This window comes from Octopus bimaculoides, chromosome 4 (genome assembly GCF_001194135.2).
Source record: "Octopus bimaculoides isolate UCB-OBI-ISO-001 chromosome 4, ASM119413v2, whole genome shotgun sequence".
NCBI classification, from domain to species: Eukaryota; Metazoa; Mollusca; class Cephalopoda; order Octopoda; family Octopodidae; genus Octopus; species Octopus bimaculoides.
The window spans coordinates 3,617,011-3,624,863 of NC_068984.1; the positions used below are offsets into that span (position 1 = coordinate 3,617,011).

The window sequence follows — 7,853 nt, forward strand, 5'->3', positions numbered from 1 at the left end:
TGATCAGATAATTGTGAAATTCAGAAAAGGAGATTATTAATGGAGGATAAGAGGTGGTGCGGTGCTGTGATGAAGCAGACCTATCCAACCCAGTAAAATTCAACGTTGAGTGAATTTGGTAAAACAGGAACTGTGGGAAAATAGCAAGGTGTCCACATACATACAAGTGTGTGTGTGTTTGTGTGTGAATGTTGTCATCTCATGGCTTTGCTTGAGTGAAACATTGATATCATGTTTACATTTCCTGTTGACATGACTGGTGCTGTCAAAGATATGTAGAATAAAAAAAAAGACCCCTTACTTGAAAACTGGTAAAGGTTGGTGAGGGAGCAATATCTAGCCCTAAAACCCTGCCTCATGTACATATTCACCTAACCACTGTTTTACAACCATGTGGTTTAAGGTTTGACCCATGGCATGGCACCCAGGGCAAGTGTCTTCTATTATAACCTTCAGCTGATCGATGCCTTGTGAGTGAATTTGGTAGATGGAAACCGAACAAAACTCTGTGTGTGTGTGTGTGTGTGTGTGTGTGTGTGTGTGTGTAAATATACACTCTGTTTCACTAGAATAAGCAGTGAGATACCATTAGGGCCATTAGTGACAAGTCACTTTTCCACACTTGCATGGGTCAGCGAGAGTTTATGACTGGGTCAAAGCATATTTTCTATGGTCACATGCCTTTCCTGTTGCCAACCCTCACCTGTTTCCAATCAAGGAAATATTTCCAGATGGACAGGTATGCTTTCACACAATATTGGAAATGACCCATACCAGCATGGAAAGCGGACGTTAAACAATAATGATGATGATGATGAATGCCATTCATTTATAACACTCATGTAATGTTAAAACAAGGAGACACACACACACAATGGGCGTCTTTCAGTTTCTGTTTACCAAATCCGCTTACAAATGATTGCACCAAAACAATAGTTGAAAACAAATGCTCAAGGTGTCATGCAATGGGACTGAACCTAAAATTATGTGGTTGGGAAGCAAGTGTCTCAATCATACAGCTACACCCGCACCAATATAAAAAATTGTCCTGGCAGTACTGGGATTTGAACCAACACACGCATATATATCAGATGCAGGAACTTTCATGTAAATGTTTGAACGCAGTTATTCATAAATTCAGACTAATATACTCTTATACAAGAAGAAAATTGTTATATACACAGACACCGAAGGATAATGTTATGTGGATATATAATAATGATATAGAGGAACATGGATATGTAGTAATGCTATACAGATGTATGAGTATATGATATTACACAGAAACATGGATATATAATAACACAAGGAACCTGGATATACATATAATGACAAAAGGGGTTTGGAGAAGCTGCATGAGAGGTTAATTGTCAATGGTATTGTTAGGTTAGGATAGAAAGACACATGGTGGCGTTGATGAGGTGCCATGTCACATGACTGTATATATATATGTGGGGGGGGGGGTGTTAGTAAATAATAACACTTCCCTTCCATTGATGTGACACTTTATACTGAACCAATACAACAAAATGATTGATACACACACACACACACACTCTCTCTCTCTCAAACAATACAGAGAATATAAGAATATCCTGAGATATTGTATTCTAATGGTGATGGTGATGATGATTGTTATTATGTGGTCATAGTTGTCACTGGTGATAGATAAAAGGAGTGATTGTAATTGAAGTGTGTGGTGGTGGTGGTGGAGGAATTGGTTTGTAGGTGTGGTATGGGTGGTCATGGTTTACGGATTGTCCAGCATCCAACAAACCAATTTCTGGAGAAAGTAAACTGCTGTTCCATTGGTGTTAATGTTGTTGGTTATATAACCTTTACAACAACCATCACCTCAACCCACACATAACAAATATTGTATAATCAATGTCTCCCCCACCCAACTTTCTTCACACATACCCCTACCTTTCCCATCTCACCTGCCTTAGCTATTCTTATTCTCTATCTTTCAAAATCTCCATAAAACCCACAATAACTAACCTCCATCTCTCCTCTTCTCCTCCCTCTCGTTCTCATGCTAAAATCACAGCCAGTTTCTATGCAGCCTCTTCTGTCCATTTCTACCCCCAACTCCCTCTAACCTTCTCGCTTTCTTTCCCCCCCCCCTCTCCCATAGGAGTGGTCAGGAATCCTTGAATCAGAATCTATGATTCTATTCTGAAATTTCACTTGAATAACACCATTGCATTCGTTTGCTCAACTTTATTTACCCAGTCCCTGCTGCTTGTCACTGTTGCTTCGATTTGTTTACGAAACGCCAAAATCATTTACATTTTCGACTGGAGAAATTAACTCGGCCTAAACACAATTCAGTAGAGTATTGACTGACAAAATATGTTTTAGTTTGTAAGACTAACCAATATTTAGAATTCCTCACAGATGGTTGAATAAGCTGATCTAAGGAAGGAAAGAGCTCAATCACATCAGAATCATGTCTGTTTGATTGCAGGATCTCTGCAAACACAACTCTCATTCTGAGAGTGCTGTGTGGATGACAATCAGTAAAAACAGATGCCATTGGATAGGGTTTGCTCCCCAAACCAGAAAGGATGGGGATGGCGATGGTGGGGTGGGGGTGGGGGTTGTACCAGCAGATTTTCAATGTTTGCAAAAGATGAAGAAAAAAAAGAAAAAAAAACCGGAACACAAGCTTATGTATTTGTTTAGTGTCGTGTTTTTACTGGTCAGTTCACTTGCAAACCACTCCATTGCTGGCCTGCTGTTGCATCGTCAGTGAAACCTTTCACACTCACTCAACTTGATTCCTTTAGAAAGCACAGAGAGAGGAAGAGAGAGAGAAAGAGAGAGAGGAGAGAGAGAGAGTAAAGAAATAAGCCAGTCTTATCAGAAATTCTTATGTCTACAGAGGAGAAAAGAGAGAGAGAGACAGAGAGAGAGAGAGAGAGGTGAGAGGCAAGGTTGGGTTGGGGAAAGAAATCTGTACACTTGTATTGATTATTTGTTGCCATACTGTGTAGTACAAAATAGAGAAGTGGGCAGTGGTGGTGAAGAACGGTGAGAAGTTCCACTGTCCAAAATCTGTCTATTGATTATTGTCAGTTGGTGTCGTAGTTTCCATTCTGACCAATTTTGCTCTGACATGGACTAAATTATACAGTTTCCACTGAATAGACGAAAAGTGATATTTAGTTAAATATCACATTATTTAAAGATTATTGTGGTGGTAGTGGTGGTGGTGGTAGTAATTAATATTGTTATTAAGGATGAGAGAACAGTGAGAATGGTTGAAAGAATTGGGGTTGTTGTTTTAGAATATATTAACAAAGCTTGTTGTTGCTATTTAGCCCCAGGTCTCAGTGCCACCTGAGCTGACCAATCATCAAAGGTGATCCAGCTGTGATCAACCTTTTTGATACAAATATCAAGAACTTATTTTGTCCAATGTAACCCATTTTACTAAAAACAGAAGGTGTGATTTGAAGGAGAACATGCTGCTCATTCTAGTGAGTCAAGCAGCTATGTGCAGTCTCCCTTGCTCTCCCATTAACTCTTGTTTGAGGTGGTGGTGGTGTAGTAGCAGTACTGATGATGATGATGATGATGATGGTCACCACAGTAAGGTGATGGAAGTGGTGATGGAGGTGGCGGTGGTGGTTACAATTATCTTAAGGTGGCACTTGTGGTTGGTGTAGTTATCATTTTACTGTAGCAGTCGTAGTGGTAGTAGCAACAATAAAAGTAGTAGTTGTTGTAGTAAAAGTAATGGTAGTGGTGCTGATGGTGATGCTGGCAATAATGATAAAGATGATGATGATGGGGGTGTAGTGATGGTGGGGTTGGTGACAGTGGTGAAGATGAAGCTAGTCCACTGACAGAAATTAAGTGAGAACATTAATATATATCACAAATATGTACACAATTTTTAATACATTGATGAAGGGGGGGGGGACAAGGAAAGATATTATGATTTAAGATTTTTCATGAAACAAAACCTAAACCACACACACACACACATACAAACACACACAAAACTAATTTACAAAATCTACTTATTGTTGATAGATAATAGCTATATCAACCTAATCTAAATTAACAAAAATAACCAATATCTTTCATTTTGCAAAATAACATTAATAATAATAATAATAATGATAATAATAATAATAATAATAATAATAATAATAATAATAATAATAATAATAATAATAATAATAAATATAGGTGAATAAAAAATAAAGAGAAAACAAGATAAAATACATGAATAGATAGGTAATTGTAAGTAAAACTTAAGCTGTGGCTGGAAAAATAATCAGTTCCGAAGAACAATACAAGTTGAAGCTAGTTGGAATATTTATTCCAAAGAATCTGATGCAAAACACCCAGTATTCAACAGTAAACATTTTAAACAGACTTTTCAATGACAATATATTATGCGCACACATTTGTGCACGTGCAGAAATTCATGTAGTCTAGTGGTTAGGGTTAGAGATCAAAGGGTTTCGGGTTCAGTCCCTGGACTGGGTGGTTCATTGCGTATTTAAGTAAGTTACTTCATGTGGCTAACTGTGTACCAACTAAATGCTGGGAGCAACTCTCTCTCTCTCTGTGTTTTCATTTGTCACATTTGCTATGTTCCAGTAAGAGGAAGTCAGCATCTGCTAATAACTACATAGGTATCTAAAACAATGGACAAAAGTGTGACACAAGTTACCAACACACACACACACACACACATGCGTGCATATGTCCTTTTTTACTTGTTTCAGTCATTTGGACTGTGGCCATGCTGGAACATGGTCAAAGAAATCGACCCCTGGACTTGTTCTTTGTAAACCTGGTACTTATTCTATCAGTCTTTTTTGCCGGTCTGCTAAGTTATGGGGGACATAAAGCACCAAAATCGGTTGTCAAATGATGGCAGAGGGACAAACACACAAATATATACATATCTTTTTTTCAGTTTCCATCTACCAAATCCAAGGTTTAGGTTGACCCATGCAGTGAAACTGAACCTGGAACCACATGGTTGGGAAGCAAACTTCTTACCACACAGCCGCACTTGCGCCTATATATATATATATATATATATATATATATATATATATATATATATATACATGTATGTATATAATCAACCATACATACTTAACGCATATGCGTCGTGTATTTGGTGGTAGGCTGCAATTTGGCATGGTGGAGATTACTCTCTCAAAGCACAGGGAATCAAAAGAAATCTGAAAGTCATGGACAGGTGAGTTATCTTGCCAGTCCATGACTTTCAGGTGTTTAAAAAACCTGGCACTTTGCGAGAGTATTCCCCACCATGTCAAATCCCTGTTTACCAACAAATATATGACATATATTCGTTAAGTATATGTTAAGTATATGTTAAGTATATGTGGGTGTGATAATGTTGTATTACACTAGTGCTGCACTATGTATAGTGCTGCACTAGTGCTGCACTATGTATAGTGCTGCACTAGTGCTACACAATGTCATATTTGTATATACATATATATATATATATATACACAGACACAGACATGTATGTATGTATATATGTACATATATATATATATATATATATATATTTATATATATATATATATACATATACATAATCAATAAAGCTGCAAATTGCAGCTTTATTAATAAAGTATATTACTCTACCTCCAGTATTCGAGTATTATTTTTTCCACCTTGTTTCACATTTATGTGCTTACTCTGGTACGTACACACACACACACACACACACACAGCTACATATACTTCTGAAGAAAATACTAAGAATTAAAGAATTCCAAAATCTACCTAAAACGTTTTTTTGTATCCACTTGCAGCATCCATCCACAATAGCCACCCTAAAACTGGAGAGAAAACTGTTTAAAATGCAGAGTTAATTAATAATTTGACTGCTAGCACAGACACACACTTAAAAACTGATGGCGGTAAATTAAAGATGCTATTGAAGGTAAATTTGAAATAAGTTTTAAAGCTAAATCTAAAATGGTTAAGAGTTAACACCAGATTTTGGCAAATATAGATCTTTGTGAAACACCAACAACACCAAAGCAGTCTCTCTCTCATTCTTACTCACACACAATAATATTTCCCAATCTGTTTAACTGATCATTATCTTCCCATCTGGATATGCAATTAACAAGGTCTATCCATCAAACCACCCACAACTTCCATGGACCATTCATGTTTTCAAATCCACCAAATGTACAGCAATTAAGAATCTCTACATACTTTGTTTTTACATACACACAATATATAGGTGAGGGTAGAGGTAACATCATCCCTGGGTATCAGTCGGTGTGAGATGTAGTGATCCCCAGTAGGTACTGAAGCTTGCCTCTATTCAAAATGACACACAATCATAAAACTATTGCGTAGAGAAACATCAGATTTCCATCTTATATTTGTCTACAGAAAATATGAAGAAGGAAAAGACGAAAATGTTTCAAAACATAAAACCACACACATACATCTTCATACACACACTGATATCCTTATTTAACATCCATATTCCACACTATGTATACATACGTGTGTGTGTACACATACATATTCATACACACACACTCATGTACATACATGTGTGTATGTGAATATACATACATATACAAATGTGTGTGTGTGTGTGTGTGTGTGTGTGTATTTTTTTTTCTAACAAATTTATAATGCATGAAGAAAAATCTGCATGAGTATTAGATGGCAGCGTCCTTCCTGAGTATGCGCAAAAATTTTCTTGTCTGCAGGTCACGCCATTCGCCCACAGTGACGCTTTGAGTACAGGCATGAAGAATTTGCTGTGCAATTTCTCTTTTTGAGTCAAGATGAACGAGCACATTGAGTAAAGATTCTGTATCAGATTCTGCTGAAAACTTGGTGATACACAAGCCCAGACTATCGGGAAGGTTCAGAAGGCCTTTGGAGATGATGCTATGGGGAAAAACACAGATAGAAGTGTGGTACCACCGGTTCAAAGATGGCCGCACCCCAACATCAACCCTGTCAATTTCATCAGCTTTCAAGGACCTGCAACAATTAACTTTCAGAAGGTTTTCAAGTCATGAAAGTGTATCAAAACTAATGAAGGTGCCCCAGTATATGTGTGTGTGTGTCTACCCATGGATTACACTGGACTCTTCCATTGGTGACAAATCACTCCAATACACCACAACGTTTGAACCTTTTGAACTTTTCTAAACTTTTTTATACTTTCTGCTTCTCCCTGTTTATTTCTGTGTTCCTTTCTGCCAAAGAGCATAGGCCTGAAACGTAAAGGATTTTCTCACTTCCCGAGTGTTAAACTAATAAATCTGTTTGTTGTTTACACACCTGTCTTTGTCTTTTGTTTTTTTGTATGTTCTTCATTTCGTTCGTTTCTCACTCTATATATGTGTGTGTGTGTGTGTGTGTGTGTGTGTGTGTGTGTGTGTGTGTGTATCTATCTTGTTAAATAAAAAAGGTCAGGAAGAGAACATTCTGTAGTACCTAAGTCATAGAGCATTTTGTATTCGTTCATTACCAGCATATTCTATTATTGTACGTACTACTAGATTTTGTGAGACTTTATATCTTCAGCCATTATTAGAGACAGATGGCAATATATCTTGTTATATTTCTTTCTTTCTTTTATTTACTTACTGTTTTAGTTTATTATATTGCTGTATTTTTTATTTTATATTTTTCCAATTGTATCATTTTGCTTTAAGTGATTGAAAAACATTTTCCTTATAATCACCTTCTCTTCTTTCTTCCAAACTTTCAAAACTACTTCTAGCCTTAGTTCCAGTTCTAGCAGTTTTATTGGGACACAGCCCATCCAGGGCTTCAACCCACCACCACCGCCACCGCCACCA

At 37.1% G+C, this 7,853-nt stretch overlaps 1 protein-coding gene across 11 annotated transcripts in view; it reads right to left on the reverse strand.

The window, feature by feature from the left end:
• LOC106881718 (forkhead box protein P2) overlaps positions 1-7,853 on the reverse strand; it is a 534,685-nt gene that overhangs the window by 84,005 nt on the left and 442,827 nt on the right. The gene's annotated exons all lie outside the window — the stretch shown is intronic.